Here is a 20663-nt window from a genome sequence, read left to right as displayed (position 1 = left end):
AAGGAATAACACATCCACTGCTTTCCCCTCATCCACAGAGCCAGTTATCTCCTCATAGAAGGCAATTAGGTTAGTCAGGCACGACTTCCGCTTGGTGAATCCATGCTGACTGTTCCTGATCACTTTCCTCTCCTCTAAGTGTTTCATAATTGATTCCTTAAGGACCTGCTCCATGATTTTTCCAGGGACTGAGGTGAGGCTGACTAGCCTGTAGTTCCCCGGATCCTCCTTCTTCCCTTTTTAAAAGATGGGCACTACATTAGCCTTTTTCCAGTCATCCGGGACCTCCCCTGATCACCATGAGTTTTCAAAGATGATGGCCAATGGCTCCGCAGTCACATCCACCAACTCCTTTAGCACCCTCGGATGCAGCGCATCCGGCCCCATGGATTTGTGCTCATCCAGTTTTTCTAAATAGTCCCGAACCACTTCTTTCTCCACGGAGGGCTGGTCACCTCCTCCCCATACTGTGCTGCCCAGTGCAGCAGTCTGGGAGCTGACCTTGTTTGTGAAGACAGAGGCAAAAAAGCATTGAGTACATTAGCTTTTTCCACATCCTCTGTCACTAGGTTGCCTCCCTCATTCATTAAGGGGCCCACACTTTCCTTGACTTTCTTCTTGTTGCTAACATACCTGAAGAAACCCTTCTTGTTACTCTTAACATCTCTTGCTAGCTGCAACTCCAAGTGCGATTTGGCCTTCCTGATTTCACTCTTGCATGCCTGAGTGATATTTTTATATTCCTCCCTGGTCATTTGTCCAATCTTCCACTTCTTGTAAACTTCTTTTTTGCGTTTAAGGTCAGCAAGGATTTCACTGTTAAGCCAAGCTGGTCGCCTGCCATATTTACTATTCTTTCTACACGTCGGGATGTTTTTTTCCTGCAACCGCAATAAGGATTCTTTAAAATACAGCCAGCTCTCCTGGACCCCTTTGCCCTTCATGTTATTCTCCCAGGGGATCCTGCCCATCTGTTCCCTGAGGGAGTCAAAGTCTGGTTTTCTGAAGTCCAGGGTCCATATTCTGCTGCTCTCCTTTCTTCCTTGTGTCAGGATCCTGAACTTGACCATCTCATGGTCACTGCCTCCCAGGTTCCCATCCACTTTTGCTTCCCCTACTAATTCTTCCCTGTCTGTGAGCAGCAGGTCAAGAAAAGCTTTGCCCCTAGTTGGTTCCTCCAGCACTTGCACCAGGAAATTGTCCCCTACACTTTCCAAAAACTTCCTGGATTTTCTGTGCACTGCTGTATTGCTCTCTCAGCAGATATCAGGGTGATTAAAGTCTCCCATGAGAACCAGGGCTGTGATCTAGCAACTTCTGTTAGTTGCTGGAAGAAAGCCTCGTCCACCTCATCCCCCTGGTCTGGTGGTCTATAGCAGACTCCGACCACGACATCACCCTTGTTGCTCACACTTCTCAACTTTATCCAGAGACTCTCAGGTTTTTCTGCAGTTTCATACCGGAGCTCTGAGCAGTCATACTCCTCTCTTACATACAATGCAACTCCCCCACCTTTTCTGCCCTGCCTGTCCTTCCTGAACAGTTTATATCCATCCATGACAGTACTCCAGTCATGTGAGTTATCCCACCAAGTCTCTGTTATTCCAATCGCATCATAGTTCCCTGACTGTGCCAGGACTTCCAGTTCTCCCTGCTTGTTTCCCAGGCTTCTTGCATTTGTGTATAGGCACTTAAGATAACTCATCGATCGTCCCTCTTTCTCAGTATGAGACAGGAATCCTCCTCTCTTGCGCTCTCCTGCTCTTGCTTCCTCCCAGGATCCCATTTCCCCACTTACCTCAGGGATTTGGTCTCCTTCCCCCGGTGAACCTAGTTTAAAGCCCTCTTCACTAGGTTAGCCAGCCTGCTTGCGAAGATGCTCTTCCCTCTCTTCGTTAGGTGGAGCCCGTCTCTGCCTAGCACGCCTCCTTCTTGGAACACCATCCCATGGTCGAAGAATCCAAAGCCTTCTCTCCGACACCACCTGCGTAGCCATTCGTTGACTTCCACGATTCGACGGTCTCTACCCAGGCCTTTTCCTTGCACAGGGAGGATGGACGAGAACACCACTTGCGCCTCAAACTCCTTTATCCTTCTTCCCAGAGCCATGTAGTCTGCAGTAATCCGCTCAAGGTCATTCTTGGCAGTATCATTGGTTCCCACATGGAGAAGCAGGAAGGGGTAGCGATCCGAGGGCTTGATGAGTCTCAGCAGTCTCTCCGTCACATCGTGTATCCTAGCTCCTGGCAAGCAGCAGACCTCTCGGTTTTCCCGGTCAGGGCGGCAGATAGATGACTCAGTCCCCCTGAGGAGGGAGTCCCCAACCACCACCACCCTCCTCCTCCTCTTGGGAGTGGTGGTTGTGGAACCCTCATCCCTAGGACAGTGCATCTTTTGCCTTCCAATCGGTGGAGTCTCCTTCTGCTCCCTTCCTTCAGATGAGTCATCTAGTCCACTCTCCGCATTAGTACCTGTAGAGAGAACATGGAAACGATTGCTCACCTGTATCTCCATTGCTGGTACATAGATGCTCCTCTTTCTCCTTCTGGAGGTCACATGCTGCCAAACTTCTTCACCATCCTTCTGTCCCTGCTGCGCCTGCTCTGAATCTTCAGAACATTGTGGCCGTAGAAGCATCTCCTGACATCTGTCCAGGAAAACTTCATTTTCCCTTATGCAACGCAGAGTCGATACTCGTTTCTCCAGACCTCGAACCTTCTCTTCCAATATGGAGACCAGTTTTCACTTTGTACAGACAAAGTCGCTTCTATCCTGTGGAAGAAAGACAAACATGGCACAACCTGTGCAGGTTACAACAGCTGATCGCTCACCTTCCATATCACCTTCCTCTTAAGAGCTTCCTCAGCTGTTGCAGTAACTACTCAGAGGAACCCGCAGATGAAAGCCTCAGTGAGCTCTCCCCAGGCAAACTCCCTCTGTTAGCCTCTGCTGTTCGCCGCTCAGCTGGTTCGCTGCTGACTGCCCTTATATACCAGTCAGGTCCACTCAAGGCCCACCTGGAACAAAGCACTCCCAATTCACACTTTTCAAACAAACAAGCAAGCAATCAAGCACACGGTCAAACTGACAAACTGACCCAGCAACAGACACTCAGATACTCACCAACACAGCCCCCCAATGCAGCACTTAGCGTACCTCCTCTCGGACAGATCCCAGGCAAACTCCCTGCTGAGGCATCAGTCTTTGCTCAGTAAAGAAGAAAGAAGTTTTTCCATTGAGCTCAATGGGAAGAGGATCAGTCCTATGTTTTCTAATGACTGTTTAGAGACCCTTATAATAAGCAGTAATTATGGGGTCAGTGAAACATAGCATTTTAGTTAGTGATGGGTATGTAGAATTATAGAACTGGAAGGGACCTCAAAAGGTCATCTAGTCCAGTCCCCTGCACTCAAGGCAGGACTAAATATTATCTAGACCATCCCTGACAGGTGTTTGTCCAATCTGCTCTTAAAAATCCCCAATGATGGAGATTCCACAACCTCCCTAGGCAATTTATTCCAGTTCTTAACCACTCTGACAGTTAAGAAGTTTTTCCTAACGTCCAACCTAAACTGCCCTTGCTGCAATTTAAGCCCATTACTTCTTGTCCTATGTTACGTCTACGTCTGCGTCTTACATCTCAAAAGGTTTAAAAGATCAGGATCATGTCAGCATCCAATATGTTGAATGTTTATCTGAGCCTCTTGAATTCATAAAATCAGATGAAACTATTGAGAGAAGAAGCTATTTCATGGTACTTTAGCACTTTTGCTTCTTATTTCAAATAGAACGGTGAAGCAAAGAGAAGTGTAAAAATTAATATAATGAATATAAAAATTATCTAAATTGTTCCTAGAGTTAAAAGTTCAGTTCTTGATAGACTTACATCTAGACAGGTTAGCAATTTAGATCACACACACTAAGAACTATGAATATAATATATGTGTCAAAATGATAAAGTCAAAATGAAATGTCTCAATAATTTTTCACCAAAGTTTTTGATAAAATCGATACATTCCCAGGGAATATTTCAATGTTGTTAAATCAGCATTTTCCAATGGAAAAAGGAGCTTGTTGAAATTTTTTTTTTACTAGCTCTATGCACAATACCCCAGTGAAGTTAGTAAAAAGTAGACAGAGGTAGAAAGAGGCTAAGGGCCTGATCTAAAGTCCGTTGAAATCAAAGAAAGAGCTGTCATTGACTTCAATGAGCTTTGGATAGAGACCTAACCGACTTAACAAGGGTTCCACATTAATGCAGTAGCAAAGCCAGAAGCAGAGCCCAAATTTGCTAACTTTTTGTAGTGCACCTTAATCACAAGACCATAGTTCCTCTTACATGCTGAATATGAAGACAGTGGAATGGAATCATGACAAATCCCAATTTAGGTTGGAGGCATTGTTGGAGGCATTGTCATTATAGCCACATGTGTACCTGGAGTCATGTAGTGACAGAAGAATATAGGCTTCCATTTAAAAAAAGTTTCTAGTCCTTATGGTTACAAAGAAAAGCTAAGTAACATGAACTAAATGTAGCCAATACAGCAATGTTTGCCTGAGTCTGCAGAGAGCCTTAAACAATAGCTGTGAGGGGATGAACTGCCCCATGCATCTCACTGCTCAGGAAGGGGAGCATTGACACCCCAAATCTGAAGGATGTGGAAGAGAGGGATATCAATGCTGCCACTCATAATGGGCTCTCCTGGATCAGTGTTGGAAGAGACCTGCACTCATAGACAGTTGGGGTTGGCTGAATCCTTCTCAACCAACTCATCACATTGGACCATTTTATTCTAAACTGTGAATCACAGTAAACATTTTGAATTGTTTTCAAGTTTTCTTCTTATGTTACTCTTAAGAGGTGTTGTATGTACTACAAATAATTAAAAGATGGTCCCTTAACATTTAATTTTATTTAAACAAATACAGTACTAAACAAATAACTATTGTTCGGTAGCTGCCAATTTATCTCTCCTTGAATGTGGCCCTCTTAATTGTTTTCAGTACAGGTGCACAGGTTCACAAATACCAACTTCCTTTGCCCCAGAACATTTTTTTTCATTAGACACTAAAAACTTTTCAGGCCATTTAACTAATGAAGCGCACAGAATTGTTGCCAGGAGTAACTTTCGACCTCGGTCCTATTTTCTCACAAAATAGCTGCTTATGCACTCTATTAATTATTAATTGTTGCTATTATTATTATAGTCTATAGCAGCTGTAGTTCTCAAAGTTATGATTAGCATAAAAATGATGCTTACACAATCTCCCTATAGTTTCACTCAGTTGATTAACTCTAACTGGTTTCTCACTAAGCCTTCCATTAATATTAACTATATTCAGAGACCTCAGATAAAATGCTTCACATGTCCCATGACTGGGCCAGTAATAGTTACTTAATTAGCCACAGCTACTTCAGCTTCCAACCTCTTATTTAATGATCAACATAAGACATTAATTTAAAAAACTAGCCAACAACTTTGTTAAAGAGAAATATTTTAACATAATAGTAATAGTAAGAAAAACACACTACTGTCCTTACTTAGCATTTAGATAATTGTTTCTGATCACATTTAAACAAGAGTACAGTGTTAAAGACATACTAATCACTACTTGTAGTTGCAAATATAGGCCTGATCCAATGCCCTTTTCCATTGTCTTCATTGGCACAGATACAGGCCAAATTTTCTAAATGCTTTTACATTTGGGGCATGCACCCTTTCTTGCTCTATGTTTATACATCCCTTGGCACATTTTTGGGAAATGCTATAATTATTGTAATTATTAATAATTAAAATTAAAGAGGCTTATGCCATCTTGGCAGCCTGATACAGAATAAGTCAGGGAATAGACAGTCAGACAGTAGATGGCTTTGGGGAACTTGGAAGTGTGCTGAAGAAGAAGAATGTCCAAGCAAACTTCTCTGAGATCATTCCTGTTCCATGAGTGAAAGAAGACTGAAGGCAAAAGATTCTGGAAATGAACCACTGGCGAGGCTAGTGGTTTAGGGTGTAGGGGTTTGGTTTTGTGGAACATTGGTCCACTTTCTATGGAGAGAGAGGGCTGTATAGTTTGGATCGCCTCCACCTCTGTAGAAGGAGGACCGATCTCCTCAGGGACAAGCTGGCTAGAGTAGTCTATAGGGAGTTCAACTAATAGCAAAAGGGGAGAGTAAAAGTGGGAAAATATGAGCATTCAGCACAAATTTGAGATATTGATAACAAAATTAATCAAGGAACGGAAGGACATGAAGAGAAGACATTTTTGAATTGCCTATACACCAATGCTAGGAGATTGAGGAACAAACAAGAGGACCTGGAATCGCTCAGTTCTGACCAAAAAATCAATCTCATTGGTATTATTAAAACCTGGTGGGATGATTCACATAACTGGAATGTTAAAATAAATGGTTATAACTAGGGCTGTCAAGCGATTAAAAAAAATCATGATTAATTACGCAATTAAAAAAATGAATCGCAGTGTTAAACAATAATAGAATACCATTTATTTAAATATTTTTGGATGTTTTCCACATTTTCAAATATATTGATTTCAATTGTAACACAGAATACAAAGTGTACTGTGCTCACTTTGTATTTATTTTTGATTACACATATTTGCACTGTAAAAAAGAAAAGAAATAGTATTTTTCAATTCACCTCATACAAGTACTGTAGTGCAATCTCTTTATCATGGAAGTTGAATTTACAAATGTAGAATTATGTACAAAAATAACTTCACTCAAAAATAAAACATGTAAAACTTTAGATCCTACAAGTCCACTCAGTCCTATTTCTTGTTCAGCCAAGCGCTCAGACAAACAAGTTTGTTTACAATTGCAGGAGATAATGCTGCCCGCTTCTTCTTCACGTCACCTGAAAGTGAGAACAGGTGTTCACATGGCGCTGTTGTAGCTGGCGTCACAAGATATTTACATGCCAGATGTGCTAAAGATTCATATGTCCCTTCATGCTTCAACCACCATTCCAGATGACATGCATCCATGCTGACGACAGGTTCTGCTCAATAACAATCCAAAGCAGTGTGGACTGACGCATGTTCATTTTCATAATCTGAGTCAGATGCCACCAGCAGAAGGTTGATTTTCTTTTTTGGTGGTTTGGGTTCTGTAGTTGCTGCACTGGAGTGTTGCTCTTTTAAGACTTCTGAAAGCATGCTCCACACCTCATCTCTCAGATTTTGGAAGGCACTTCAGATTCTTAAACCTTGAGTTGAGTGCTGTAGCTATCTTTAGAAATCTCACATTGGTACCTTCTTTGCGTTTTGTCAAATCTGCACTGAAAGTGTTCTTAAAATAAACAACGTGTGCTGAGTTATCATCCAAGACTGCTATAACATGAAATATATAACATGAAATATATAGCAGAATGTGGGTAAAATAGAGCTGGAGACATAGAATTCTCCCACAAGGAGTTCAGTCACAAATTTTAGTAATGCATTATTTTTTCAATGAGCGTCATCAGCATGGAAGCATGTCCTCTGGAATGGTGGCTTAAGCATGATGGGGCATACGAATGTTTAGTATATCTGGCACGTAGATACCTTGCAATGCTGGCTACAAAAGTCCCAGGAGAATGCCTGTTCTCACTTTCAGGTGACATTGTAAATAAAAAGCTGGCAGCATTATTTCCTGCAAATGTAAACAAAATTGTTTGTCTGAGCGATTGGCTGAATGAGAAGTAGGACTGAGTGGACTTGTAGGCTCTAAAGTTTTGCATTGTTTTGTTTTTGAGTGCAGTTATGTAACAAAAAAAAGTTATTTGTAAGTTGCACTTTCAAGATAAAGATATTGCACTACAGTACTTGTATGAGGTGAATTGAAAAATAATGTTTCTTTTGTTTATCATTTTTACAGTGCAAATATTTGTAATAAAAAATGTAAAGTGACAACTGTACACTTTGTATTCTGTGTTGTAATTGAAATCAATTTATTTGAAAATATAGAAAAACATCCAAATATTTAATAATTTTCAATTGGTATTCTATTGTTTAACAGTGTGATTAAAATTGTGATTAATCGTGATTAATTTTTTGAGTTAATCACATGAGTTAGCTGCGATTAATCAACAGCCCTAGTTATGACCTATCTGAGGAAGTATCAGGTGGTCAAAAGGAGAGGAGGCATAGTACTCTATGTCAAAGATGGCATTACCTGTTTCCAATCACTGATAACTCAGAAGAAAATCGTCTTGAATACTTATGGCTCAATGTCCTACCAGATAAAGTACAAGCTGGGGCATTAGTTAGTGCCTGCTACAGACCACCAAATCACACTAGGGAACAGGATAACCAGCTCCTTATGCACCCATCTGTAATGTTCAGGCAAAAAAAGCTGCATGATCATGGGAGATTTCAATGTGAATGACATATGCTGGAGGTCTCATCCTGTCAGTACTAAAACATCCTTTGAATTTCTAAACGTTATCCATGACAATTTCCTAACTCAAAAAGGGTTGCATCCAATACAAGGGAATTCTATATTAGACCTCATCTTGACAGATAAAGAGGAAATGATCACAAAACTAAAAATATTAGGTTAGGTACAAGTGATCATGAATTGATCACATTTCTAATGTGCAAGCAGAATAAAGTTCAGACCAGGTAATAATGCTGATATAAGACTTAGACTTCTATAAGGCATTTGACTTGGTACCACGTGATTAAAAAAAGATATACAATTAACACGGCACACATTAAATTAATTAAAAACTGACTAAGTGATAGGTCCCAAAATGTAATTGTAAATGGAAAATTGTTATCGAGTGGGTGTGTTTCCAGTGAGATCTTGTGCGGATAGGTTCTTGACCCAACAATATTTAACAATTTTATCAGTGACCTGGAAGAAAACATCAAAGAATCACTGATAAAGTTGGCAGATGACATAAAAGTTGGGGGACTTATAAATAATGAAGAGGACAGGTCACTGATTCAGAGCAATCTGGAGCATTTTGTAAACTGGGCACAAGCAAACTATATGGGTTTTAATATGGGTAAATGTATACATCTAGCAAGAATGTAGGCCATACTTGGGGGCGGGGGGGGGGGGGGCGCTCTATCTTGGGAAGCAGTGATTTCAAAAAAGATTTGGGATCATGGTGGATAATCAGCTGAACATGAGCTCCCAGCATGACGCTGTGGTCAGAAGAGCTAATGCAATACTGGGATGCATAAACAGGGTAATCTTGAGAAGGAGTAGAGAGGTTATTTTGCCTCTGTATTTGTCACTGGTGTGACCACTGCAGGAACACTATGTCCCATTCTGGTATCCCCAGTTCAAGAAGGATGTTGATAAATTGGAAAGGTTTCAGAGAAGAGCCACAAGAATGATTAAAGGATTAGAAAACATGCCTTATATTGGTAGACTCCAGGAGCTCAATCTATTTTAACAAAGGGAAGGTTAAGGGGTGACTTGATCACAGTCTATAAGTTCCTACATGGGAAACAAATATTTAATAATAGGCTCTTCAATCCAGCAGAGAAAGGTATAACCTGATCCATTGACTGGTAAGTTGAAGCTAGACAAGTTCAGAATTGAAATAAAGCATAAATTTTTACTGTGAGGATAATTAACAATTGGAACAATTAACCAAGCGTTGTGGTGGATTCTCCATCACTGACCATTTTAAAATCAAAAGTGGATGTTTTTCTAAAAGCTATGCTCTAGGACTTATTTTGGGGAAATTCTATGGCCTGTGTTTTACTGGATATCAGGCTAGATCGGCGCAATGGTTGCTTCTGGCTTTGGAATTGATGAATGCAGCTCAGCACTGGAATACACTAGAATGGCAAAGCTTTTCAGACTTGTGGTAAAGTACTGCAAGTTCTGTTTCCACTTTCACATAACATTTAAAAACAAAATAGAATGTGTTGTGACAACTCTGACAACCTTTCTGTCTTCAGGATCTGCATACTTCTAGTGTCTGAACATACTTTATTGCAGGAGGTTTAGCTTTAAGTATTGCATTTACAAAATGACAGCTCCCATTCAGAGAAGTACCCGCTTTGTTCAGTCCTAGAGATGTGAAAACAGTGACACATACTTAAAAAAAAAAAACTGTTCTGAAAAAATATTTTTAAAAAAAGTTAAAATGGAACCTTTCTTATTTTCACTATTCTGAGCTGCAAACCCAGTAATAATAAATAAGAAAATATAACACATGCTTTGCAGTTACATAACATCTCTAATCTGCAGGTCTCAAAGTGCTTTTAGAAACATAACTTAAACATTATAACACTTATGTGAAACCAGCATTTTATACAAATTTTTGCAGATAGGTAAACTGAGGCACAGATAAGTCGCTTTGCCCAATGCTTCAGAAGTCATTAGTAGCCTTGAAAACACTTGAAAAATTGGTGTAAGAGGAGAAACATATGAAAGCATGGAAGAATTCATTTTTCATACTTTTTACTGTTTTCCAATGACAACAGAAAATGGAAAAATCACAATTTTTGGTTACCCAAACCAAAATGAAATGACATTTTATGTGAAAACAATATAAAGTTTTCATTTTTTAAAAAAAGTTTTCAAATTGAAATGAAAATTTTTATTTAATTTTGAAAGAAAAATTCTTGTGGAAACCCCAACATTTTTTGGTCATAAAGTTCAAGACGGAATATTTTTCTCAAAAATTTCTGCAGGAATTCTTTTTTACCAGCTCTGGCTTTAGTGAAGTACAATATTACTAACAGTTAATTAGTTTTATAATGAACGATACACTATTAATAGAATGCTTGGAAGTATTATCTTGCATAATTAAAATTAAACTATGCCAAAAATGAAAAAGTACACATTGTCATATAGTATCCTTATGATTTTTATCCTGTTTATTTACTTGATAACTTACAAAAACTGGTAATCCACAAGAAATCACCTAGGTCCGGGGTGGGCAAACTATGGCCCATGGGCCGCATCCGGCCCATCAGACCTTTTAATCCGGCCCTCGAGCTCCTGCCGGGGAGCGGGTCAGGGGCTTGCCCCGCTTCGCACTGCTTCCAGGAAGCAACCGGCATGTCCCCCCTCCAGCTTCTGCGCGGAGGCGTGTCCAAGCAGCTCTGCATGCTGCCCCTTCCACAGGTGCCACCCCTGCAGCTCCCATTGGCCAATGGGAGCTGCAGGGGTAGCATCTGTGGATGGGGCAGTGTGCAGGGCCGCCTGGCCGTGCCTCCGTGTAGGAGCTGGAAGGGGGACATGCCGGCTGCTTCTGAGAGCTGCTTGAGGTAAGCGCCGCCTGGAGCCTGCACCCCTGAGCCCCTTCCATGTCCCAACCCCCTGCCCAAGCTCTGCTCCCCCTCCTGCCCTCCAAACCCCTCTGTCCCAGCCCAGAGCACCCTCCTGCACCCCAGACCCCTCATTCCCAGCCCCACCCCAGAGCCCACACCTCCAGCCAAAGCCCTCCCCCTCCCACACCGTGAACTCCTCATTTCTGGCCCCACCCTAGAGCCCGCACCCCCAGCTGGAGCCCTCCCCCGCTCCCAACCCTCACCCCCAATTTCATGAGCATTCATGGCCCGCCATATAATTTCCATACCCAGTTGTGGCCCTCAGGCCAAAAAGTTTGCTCACCCCTGACCTAGGTCCATGCAGATTAATTTTTTGCTGTATGTTCTGATACAAGTATCAGAGGGGTAGCCGTGTTAGTCTGGATCTGTAAAAAGCAACAGAGAGTCCTGTGGCACCTTTAAGACTAACAGATGAATTGGAGCATAAGCTTTCGTGGGTGAATGCCCACTTCGTCGGATGCATGTAACGGAAATTTCCAGGGGCAGGTATAAATATGCTGGCAAGAATCAGTCTGGAGATAACGAGGTTAGTTCAATCAGGGAGGGTGAGGTCCTCTGCTAGCAGCTGAAGTGTGAACACCAAGAGAGGAGAAACTGCTTCTGTAGTTGGCTAGCCATTCACAGTCTTTGTTTAATCCTGATCTGATGGTGTCAAATTTGCAAATGAACTGAAGCTCAGTAGTTTCTCTTTGGAGTCTGGTCCTGAAGTTTTTTTGCTGTAAGATGGCTACCTTTACATCTGCTATTGTGTGTCCAGGGAGGTTGAAGTGTTCTCCTACAGGTTTTTGTATATTGCCATTCCTGATATCTGACTTGTGTCCATTTATCCTTTTACGTCATGAATGTCCAGTTTGGCCAATGCACATAGCAGAGGGGCATTGCTGGCACATGATGGCATATATAACATTGGTGGACGTGCAGGTGAATGAACCGGTGATGTTGTAGCTGATCTGGTTAGGTCCTGTGATGGTGTTGTTGGTGTAGATATGTGGGCAGAGTTGGCATCGAGGTTTGTTGCATGGATTGGTTCCTGAGTTAGAGTTGTTATGGTGTGGTGTGTGGTTGCTGGTGAGAATATGCTTAAGGTTGGCAGGTTGTCTGTGGGCGAGGACTGGCCTGACTCCCAACGTCTGTGAAAGAGAGGGATCATTGTCCAGGATGGGTTGTAGATCACTGATGATGCGTTGGAGAGGTTTAAGCTGAGGTCTGTAGGTGATGGCCAGTGGAGTTCTGTTGGTTTCTTTCTTGGGCTTGTCTTGTAGCAGGAGGCTTCTGGGTACACGTCTGGCTCTGTTGATTTGTTTCCTTATTTCCCTGTGCGGGTATCATAGTTTTGAGAATGCTTGGTTAAGATCTTGTAGGTGTTGGTCTCTGTCTGAGGGGTTGGAGCAGATGCGGTTGTACCTCAGTGCTTGGCTGTAGACGATGGATCGTGTGGTGTGTCTGGGGTGGAAGCTGGAGGCATGAAGGTAGGCATAGCGGTTGGTGGGTTTTCGGTATAAGGTGGTGTTAACGTGGCCATCACTTATTTGTACTGTGGTGTCTAGGAAGTGGACCTCCCGTGTAGATTGGTCCAGGCTGAGGTTGATGGTGGGGTGGAAGCTGTTGAAATCATGGTGGAATTCTTCCAGAGTCTCCTTCCCATGGGTCCAGATGATGAAGATGTCGTCAATGTAGCGTAGGTAGAGGAGGGGCGTGAGTGGACGAGAGCTGAGGAAGCGTTATTCCAGGTCAGCCATAAAAATGTTGGCATATTGTGGGGCCATGCGGGTGCCCATGGCGGTGCCACTGGTCTGGAGGTATATATTGTCACCAAATTTGAAATAGTTGTGCGTGAGGATAAAGTCACAGAGCTCAGCAACAAGTTGTGCTGTGTCATCATCAGGGATACTGTTCCTGACAGCTTGTATTCCATCTGTGTGTGGGATGTTTGTGTAGAGAGATAAATATTTAGTTATCTAAGTTATTGGAAGCAATCTATGCAGTTTTCCTTTAAATGGCAGATGTTTTCCATCAGGGAAGTAGCCAATAATAGTAGAATAGTTTTCAATGGGGCTGTTTCCAGTTATTATATGTTTCTCTAACACCTACAGCACCAACCGTAACTGCTTTATTCAAGAGAGCAAATAGGCAATCCTTGAACAGATTACAGACTTTTGAGTATAATTTGTTGTTGAATATATAAAGGGATACAGAATCTTCAAGTTAGGAAGTTCTAAACCCTTTAAGGTCTCAATGATTTGCATACAAAGTGTCACATAACTGTACAAAAGTCTTTGCTATTTTTGGCTATTTCTATGGCAGAGTTAAAAGGTGCTGTTGGTCTTGAACCTTAATGTGTTAGGGAAGCAAAGGTCTGAAGTGCCTCATTTTGAGGTATGTCACTCATTTTAGTCCCAAAATTACCCAAATACACAAAACATACATAAAATAAAATTACACAATTACACAAATTTGGTGTTCTTTCACTTATATAATTGAAAATCATTATTATCAGAAATAAAGAATCATGAAACCAAGATTACAGGAAAAGTCATTTACACTAACAAAAGGAATCCCACAGCATTTAAAGTTTCCTGAATAAATAATTTGTGTGTGTCATTGTGATGGGGCATTCACGCCACAACAGCATGGATGGGGTTAAAGTGGCAAGAAAGTCCAATTAGCTTTAGGCTATGTCTACACTTTACAGCGGCGCAACTGCATCAGTGCAGCTGCGCTGCTGTAAGCTCTCTAGTGTAGCCGCTCTAAGCTGATGGGAGAGAGCTCTCCTGTCAACATAACTAATCCACCCCTGATGAGTGGGAAAAACTCTCCCACTGACAAAGCGCTGTCCAGACCATCGTTTATGTCGGTGTAACTTATATCTCTTGGGGGTGGTTTATTCATACCTTGAGCAACATAAGTTACACTCACAAAAGTGGTAGTGTAGACCTAGCCTTAGGCTTCACCTGTTGGAGAGCTAATGGGCAATGAGACTGACTGAGAACAAAGCTCACCTGGACATGAACAGGGAAGGCTTCTATAAAGCTTAGAAGCTGAGGATAGAGCAGGGGGCTGCAGTTACACTTCCTGATGTAAGGGGCAGACTAGGAGCTCGAGAAAGGCAGGGTAGGAAGCAGTCCAGGGAAGGAGTAGTAATGTCTGAGAGGGATAGACCTGAACTGCTGATTCAAGGGACCCTGGATGAGAACCTGGGGTGTAGAGGGTGGGCCTGGATTCCCCTACTAATCATCATGGGAGTGGCGCAGTCAGCACAGTGGATATGGAGACTGCTTGCAACTTTGACGAAGGAAACTCTGATAATACCCCAGAAGGGGAGGACAATGGTGACTTGGCCAGAGGGCTAAGCCACAAAGGAGAGGTGCTACGCCTCCTGACTAGTGAGAGAGGGGTCGCAGTGTGACTGACAGAGACAATGAACGGAGTGACTGCAAGACAGGGTGCACACAGTGGCGAGCTAATTCCCCAGATGAGCCGTGAGGAGGCATTGCCAAGCGTGAGTAGCATGACCCCGTGAGAGTCACCCCTTTTGGGCCTTTGTCTGCATCTGGGTCTTGGCAAGTTGAGAGGTATGTAGGAGTGAGTTGGAGCGAGAAGTCAGTCTGATAGGAAATGTACCTTTAAAAATTCTATTATATACATGTGACGAAAGTCACACAATGTTATTCACATCCGTTCATGACTGTGAATTTCAAATGCTTGTTCTGTCTGACCTATCTCAATCTTTATCACACTAAACAATACTGGATTAAATAAACTGCCTATGCTTGAACCCTGGAGAAACCACAACTTTCATCCAAATATAGATTTTCTATCTTTAAATCAAGAGTGCTGTGTTTTAGTTTTGAGCAGAGGTTTTCAGACAAATTCTGTCCCCAGTTACATCTGTACAATCCCAGTGAAGTTCCACATATGAAACTGAGGACAAGAATTTGTCCATACTTGGTACTAATGATGTATTTTTAAAAATGCAAGTACACTTTACATCTTGTGTTGTAATAACTACTATGAATAAGAAAGGAAGATACATGATTTTGTGCTTGTAGGGTTACCATATTTCAGCAAGCAAAAAAGAGGATGGGAGGAGCCCCGCCCTAGCCCCGCCCCTGCCCCCCCCACTTCCCGCCCCCCTCAGAACCCCCAACCCTCCCCCCGTTCCTTGTCACCTGACTGCCCCCTCCTGGGACCCCTGCTCCTAACTGCCCTCCAGAACCCCACCCCCTACCTAAGCCTCCCTGTTCCTTGTCCCCTAACTGCCCCCTCCTAAGACCCTCCCCCACCCTAACTGCCCCCCAGGACCCTACCCCCTACCTGTACCCTGACTGCCCAAAACCTTCTCCACCCCCCCCAAAAAGCCCCCCCCCCAAACTCCCGACCCCCCCCGTCTCTTGACTGCCTCCTCCAAAATCTCCCTGCCCCTTCTCCTGCCCCCTGGCCCCCTTACCCTGCCGCTCAGAACATGGTGTTGGGCTCTGTGCGGAGCCGGACACGTGGCTGCGCTCCCCAGCGCAACACACAACCCGGTCCCTGCCCCCGCACAGTGCTGCCGGAGCGAGGGAGCAGGGGAGAAGGAGAAGTGGGGGGAGGAGGAGCTGCCGAGGCCCGATGCAAACGGCCCGGCAGGCCGGCCGGCTCAGAATGCGGGGGGCGGGGGCGGGGAGGAGCTCTACTGCTGCTCCCGAGTCCAGCCCGGCAAGCTGCAGGGGAAGGGCTCTGGCTGCCAGAGCCCCATGCGAGCGGCTGACTTTCCTGCAGCCCTCCCAGCCGCGCCTCGCTCTGCCTGGGTGGGAAATCCCGGACATTTTTAGTGATTTACAAATTCCCCACGGACGCTATTTTTAACACAAAAAGGAGGACATGTCCGGGTAAATCCGGATGAATGGTAACCCTAGTGCTTGTTAACAAAATCTTCCTGCTCTGTTGCACTTTCTTCATTTTATATCTGTCAAATGAGATAAACTGACAGTGTGAAAGCAATTTAATAAAAAAAAAGTGAATCTATGCCAGTAAACCTGTCCATATACCAGTAGTAGAACTGGATTAACATGTTATCACCATGCCTCAGTGGGTCACAGATCAGAATACCAGATTCAGGACAAACTGCTGAGAAATGGGGCAGACCACCCCAAACTGGTGATTATTCTTCCATAAATTATACCAAGCCATTAACAAAAGTAAACTTCTGTCTCACCACACTGGTTAACAAGAAGTCAGAAATATAGTCTCCTTAGGCATTCCAGCCCTTATTTCATCCTCCAGACACTAGATATTATGATGAGTTGTTATTTAAAACCAATTTAATCAAACAAAGGGTTCTTCTAATCCCAAGAGATCAGCCACACAGTCTGATAGACAGATAGATTAGATTAGATTAAATTAGATAGCTCAGATTTTACCCAATAATCACACTGTTGCTAATCCTTTAGTATCTAATATCTAAAGGTTCATTTATAAAAATTGTAAGAGAAAATAAAGAGGAGAGAGTTAAAATGGTCAAAGAAATCAAATTGTATGTATTTGTAGAGTTCCTGTATCAGATTTGAAGCAATGATGGAATAAACTGCCGGCTTGTAAAGTCTCTGGTAACGTCCAAAAAATTGGAGGGTCCTCAGTCCATTGGTTATAGTGTTCCTTTTAGTGCAAATCCATAGTCCAGAGATCAGAGCAGGAAAGAGGCAAAATGGAGATGCTTCCATGGTCTTTTCTACTTTCTCCTATGTGAAGGGAATGCTCTCAGTCTTAGGCCTGGTCTACACTAGGCGTTTATGTCGAATTTAGCGCCGTTACATCGAATTAACCCTGCACCCGTCCACACCACGAGGCTATTTAGTTCGACATAGAGGTCTCTTAAATTCGACTTCTGTACTCCTCCCCAACGAGGGGAGTAGCGCTAAATTCGACATGGCCATATCGAATTAGGCTTGGTGTGGATGGAAATCAACGCTAATAGCTCCGGGAGCTATCCCACAGTGAACCACTCTGTTGACACTCTGGACAGCAGTCCGAGCTTGGATGCTCTGACCAGCCACACAGGAAAAGCCCCGGGAAAATTTGAATTCCTTTTCCTGTCTGGGCAGTTTGAATCTCATTTCCTGTTTGGACATCGTGGCGAGCTCAGCAGCACTGGCAACGATGCAGAGCTCTCCAGCAGAGATGGCCGTGCAATCCCAGAATAGAAAGAGGGCCCCAGCATGGACTGATCGGGAAGTCTTGGATCTGATCGCTGTGTGGGGCGATGAGTCCGTGCTTTCCGAGCTGCGCTCCAAAAGACGGAATGCAAATATCTATGAGAAGATCTCTAAAGCCATGGCAGAGAGAGGATACAGCCGGGATGCAACGCAGTGCCGCGTGAAAATCAAGGAGCTGAGACAAGGCTACCAGAAGACCAAAGAGGCAAACGGATGATCCGGATCCCAGCCCCACACATCCCGTTTCTACGAGGCACTGCATTCCATCCTAGGTGCGGCCGCCACCACTACCCCACCACTGACCGTGGACTCTGAGGATGGGATATTGTCGACGGCCGCTTCCTTGGACATGTTAGCGGACGGGGAAGATGAGGAAGGCGATGAGGAGGACGAGGCAGTCGACAGCGCTTACCAAGCTGATTTCCCCGACAGCCAGGAGCTCTTCATCACCCTTACAGAGATCCCCTACCAACCGTCCCCAGCCGTTAACCCGGACACAGATTCAGGGGAAGGATCAAGCAGTAAGTGTTTTAAACATCTAAACATTTATTTTTAACAGAACTGGAATATTAAGAATAAGAACAATGTGTTCTTCATGATTTCTTTACCCTGGGCTCTTAACTATTCAGTTCCAACTATTTAAAAAAAATCTAACAGTGTCCGGTTGTGCATGATTCTGCTGCCCAAGCTGCTCCACTCTTTAGTCCCTGCCAGTGCAGCTATATTAAAATGCGGTCTATATGTCCGGGGATAGAGCTGAAATCCTCCACGGACATCTCGAGGAAGCTCTCCTGGAGGTAATGGGAAAGCCTGTTCATCAGGTTCCTGGGGAGAGCGGCCTTATTGGGTCCTCCGAAGTAGGAGACGTTCCCGCGCCAGGAGATCCTCAAGTACTCCGGGATCATTGCCTTGCACAGCATGGCGGCATAGGGCCCTGGTCTTTGCAGGCTTTCCCGAAGCATCCTTTCCTTCTCGCTGTCCGAGATCCTCATGATTGTTATATCGCTCATGATGACCTGCTTTGAATTAGGTAAGGGACTGTTAGTATTGGGGCTGCTTGCAAGTTCCTTTACAGAACTGTAACCGCTGGTTTACAGCCACGCGGTGGAGGCGGGAGAGGGGCAGCATACAGGGATCTTTCCCTGGGACATCCGCGAGGGGGTGGGACAGGGCCACAGTTCATGCTTGGCCGATTGCTGGCAGCAGAGACTGGCATTGCTTTCAATGTGAATGGAGGCCAGTGGTACTACTAAAGTTTTAAGCAGCCACAAGTCTACGGCTTACCATGTCTGCCTGCTACAGAAATTCCGGTGTCCTGCCCCGCTTCCCAGATCGGCAGTGCAAGACCCCAGGCACTGAAGGCGAGGTCCGAAAATTCGACCTTGTCCTGAGTGCGCATGTGATAGGTGCGGTGCATGGTCTTTTTCACAGAGAAAGACTATGTTCTTTGTTCACAACTACATGTATGTTTCGGAGGAATTCACTACCTTTTTCTCATTCCCACAGCCACATCTGCGACTGTCTCCCAACCCAGCCTGGCATCACGCTGCCAGAGGCTAGCGCACATTAGGCGGAGGAAGAAGAAGACGCGAGAGGACATGTTCTCAGAACTAATGGACTGCTCCCGAGCCCAGGCAGCACAGCAGAACCATTGGAGGGAGAATTTGTCCCAAATGCACCGGACACACATGGAACGTGAGGAGAGGTGGCGGCAGGAAGACCAGCAGGCGACTCAAACGCTGCTTGGACTTCTGAGGGAGCAAACGGACACGCTCCGGCGCCTTGTGGATGTTCTGCAGGAACGGAGGCAGGAGGACAGAGCCCCGCTGCAGTCTATCAGTAACCGCACTCCCCCGCCACCAAGTCCCATACCCCCCTCGCCCAAAGTCCAAAGAAGGAGGGGCGGCAGAGTCCGTGAAAACTCTCACTCGACCCCTGCAGACTGCTCAAGCACCAGAAGGCTGTCATTCCCCAAAATTTGAAAAGTCCTTTCCTGCCCGCCTCACCCAAGCCCCCGTCCAAGTTTCACCCCCCAGTTTCATGTGTGGTTGTTAATAAAAGATACGTTTCTGTTCATTACTGTTTCAATCATGTTCTTTTGTGGGAGAGTCTGTCTGAAGGGGGGGAAGGGGCTTGGTAATTGGACAGGACAGTCACCTTTAGCAGGGTACAGAGGCGGGGGCAGGTTCAGCAGCAGGGCACATACACAGTGCAGTGACTAGTTACCCTGGTCAGTCTGGGAGGTGGTTTTCATGTTCTGTGCGTGGGGGGGGGGTTGCTCTGTGACTTTGTGGCGGGGGAGGGCAGTTACAGATCTTATGCAGCGGTCCTTGTCCTGGATCACAGAGCCACGCAGCAGGGGATCTGTAACCCTCCTCCCCCTGCCATAAAGTCACATAGCCCCCACATACACGCAGTCCCGCTCAGGAGGGCTGGCAGGCTCCGTTGAAACAACCAGTCCGCCACTGTGAATCCTGTCATTCCTGGAGTTTAGAAGGATCATTTGCATCAGTACACTACACCCGCTCCCCACCACAGTCTGCGTCCCAGGTTTCAAACATTCCCGCGAAAACAGTAATAAAGACAACGGTGTTCATTAACAAAATAAAACTGATTTTATTGTTTTGGAAGGGGGTGAAGGGGGTATGTAACTGGAGAGGATAGTCAACATTAACTGGGTAAAGAAATGGGGGCAGGTTCAGCTTCTCTGTACAGAACCTTAAAAGTCACTGGTTACCCTGCTCACTGTGGAACCTAGCTTTCAAAGCCTCCCGGATGCACAGCGCGTCCCGCTGGGCTCTTCTAATCGCCCGGCTGTCTGGCTGGGCGTAATCAGATGCCAGGCTATTTGCCTCAACCTCCCACCCCGCCATAAAGGTCTCCCCCTTGCTCTCACAGAGATTGTGGAGCACACAGCAAGCTGCTATAACAATGGGGATATTGGTTTCGCTGAGATCACAGCGAGTCAGTAAGCTTCTCCATCTCCCCTTGAGACGGCCAAAAGCACACTCCACCACCATTCTGCACTTGCTCAGACGGTAGTTGAACAGTTCTTTTTCAGTGTCCAGGGCGCCAGTATAGGGCTTCATGAGCCAGGGCATTAGCGGGTAGGCTGGGTCCCCAAGGATCACTGTAGGCATCTCCACATCCCCAAGACTTATTTTGTGGTCC

This window comes from Emys orbicularis, chromosome 2, assembly GCF_028017835.1.
Source record: "Emys orbicularis isolate rEmyOrb1 chromosome 2, rEmyOrb1.hap1, whole genome shotgun sequence".
NCBI lineage: Eukaryota > Metazoa > Chordata > Testudines > Emydidae > Emys > Emys orbicularis.
This window is presented reverse-complemented; position numbering follows the sequence as displayed.